The following is a 2856-nucleotide window of genomic DNA, read 5'->3' on the forward strand; positions in this document are numbered from 1 at the left end:
TTATTGATTTCGGGGCAGGACGTGAGCTAATCAGTCAGACAAAAAAGAGTTGCCAATATACGCAGGTATACGTAATCTTTCTTTTCTTTTTGTTAGGTTATTAGATTTTAAATAAGGGCCTGTTTGTTTGGCTAAAAAAAAAGAAATCATATAATAGGAGATAAGATGATATAAGTTGTTACCATATTATTGGATGGTGTGGATGATTTTTAAGAAAACTTGTTTTGAGATTGTTTGGTTGGTTAAAAAATAAGGAAATGAATTATAAAAAATCATATTTCTTATAATAGGTTCTTCTCTTGTGTTTGGTTCATTCTTAAAAATAAGAGATGAGATGGGATGAAATGAGTTGTCATTATATTATTGGATGATGTGACACACACTTAAGGAAATCAATTTCCTTGGGTTTTTTTTTTTTTTTTTTGAGGAAATGGGAGGAAATGAAATATTAATGAGATAAGATAAGTTGTCACCATAGTATTGGATGATGTGAGTGATTTTTAAAGATGAGATGAGATGAGTTGGATGATGTGACCCATTTCTTGTGTTTGGTTTTTTAAGGAGATGATATGAGATGAGTTGATGGATGAAAATAATATTTTATTAGATAAAGTGGATGAGTTGTTAGATAAAAATAATATTTTATTGGATGTTATGGTGAGTTTTAGGGATGGAAATGGAGGAATTTGATGTTTTTGAGATTTCCATGACCCAATTTCCTATTCTTGATTTTTAGGAAACCAACCAAACAGCCCCTAAATGGATTATCTACAACCTGTGATAGTGTATAGTTCCATAGATGATCCTAAGGTATAGATATCTACACCGATAATCCTAAGAGTATTGAATGAGAATATATGAATAAGCCTAGTGAAAAAGTTTTAAGGCTGCTTAGATCTTACATGTGTAATTTCATTTAGTAATCTTAGCGTTATCCGTATAGATACGTAATACACATGTGTCACTAGTGTAAATATTGTTCGATATAAATTAAATATTATTAAATTATAGCATGCAAATTAACAAATAAATCCGAATGTAAAAAATGAATCAGAAAGTTTGGCCTCTCTCCCCTAGTGGTAAAAACTCCCGGAATCGGCCGATCTCTGAACTCGGGCGAGAATACAAAGCTTCTGCTCGGATGAAGAATGTTGCCCAAAAATAACACCAAAATATGGACAAAAATCGCTTTTGAAAGCAGACGAGAGAAGAGAAAGAAGAGATTGTTGTGTATTTCAAGAATGAGAAGGGCTGCTTATATATGGGTTTTAGAAAGCCGTTACAAAATCCAGCAATCAATTTGGTAATGTTCGCCATAATATCAACCGTTATGCAATAAACCCACATCCATTACACACGTGAAAAACATGCAAAATAAAGCCAGAGAAAGAAGAGAAAAAATGAACTTAAAAGAAAAGTGAAAAAAGAAAGACGGACCTTTAATTGTATTATATTAAGATTTGGAGATGTCATGCTTATGTAAAGAAGCAAGATCCCAAAAAGTTAGAGGCACGCTCAGTATTATGCAAATTTGTAGGATATCCAAGGAATTCCATTGGATATCAATTCTACCACATCGATGAACAAAAGATAATTGTTTCTCGGCATGCCACCTTCTTAGAGAAGGAATTTCTTGAAAAAGAAATTAGTGGGAGCATGGTAGAACTGGAAGAAATTTCAGAGATACAAAATATTACTGATAAATTAGTGGAACCAGCAAATTCAGTTATACCAGAAGAACCTCAACCACTCCACAGATATCCAAGGCGATCTCATGCACCTAAGACACAATATAATTTTTTAGTTGAAGGTGGCATGTTAGATCACGTCATAGATGATGACGAACCTTTAAGTTATCAGCAAGCCTCTGAGAGTAGGGACTCTGTTGCTTGGCATGATGCAATGAAATCTGAAATAGACTCTATGTACACCAACAAAGTATGGATATTAGACAATGCTCCTAAAGGGGTGATACCCATAGGTTGCAAATGGTTGTTTAAGAAAAAGTTGGGTGTAGATGGAAAAGTAGAGACTTTTAAAGCTAGACTGGTAGCTAAAGGTTTTCGTCAAAGACCTGGTTTGGACTACGATGAAACTTTTTCTCCAGTGGCTATGCTCAAGTCTATTCGGATCCTACTTGCTATAGCTGCTCACTATGACTATGAGATCTGGCAAATGGACGTTAAAACTGCATTTCTAAATGGTGATTTAGAAGAGTGCATATATATGACGCAACCAGAGGGTTTTGTAGTTAGTGAGAGCAGTGAAAAAGTATGTAGATTGCTTAAATTCATTTATGGACTAAAGCAAGCATCGCGGAGATGGAACATCTGTTTTGATGATGCTATCAAAGAGTTTGGTTTCATCAAAAATCCATATGAACCATGTGTGTATAAAGGATAAATGGGACATGTGTGTATAAAGGATAATTGGGAGTATTATATTGTTTCTTATTTTATAAGTAGACGATACACTCTTAATCGGTAATGACATACCGTCATTACAAGCGGTTAAAATTTGACTATCACAAAGATTCTTCATAAAAGATTTAGGTGAAGCATCTTGTGTACTGGGTATTCAGATCTATAGAGATAGATCTAAAAGGATGTTAGGATTATCGCAATCTAGATATATTGGCAAAGTGCTAAAACGGTTTAGCATGGAAAATTCCAAGAAAGGTTTTGTACTTGCATCTCCTGGAATCTCCCTCTCTAAAAAGATGTCTCCCCAGACTGATGAAGAGAGGAAACACATGAGTCTAATTCCTTATGCCTTGGCAGTAGGATCGATCATGTATGCCATGTTATGTACTAGACTAGATATCACTTATTCACTCAGTTTGGTAAGTAGATACCA

The sequence above is a fragment of the Asparagus officinalis genome, chromosome 3, assembly GCF_001876935.1.
Source record: "Asparagus officinalis chromosome 3, Aspof.V1, whole genome shotgun sequence".
Classification (NCBI taxonomy): Eukaryota; Viridiplantae; Streptophyta; class Magnoliopsida; order Asparagales; family Asparagaceae; genus Asparagus; species Asparagus officinalis.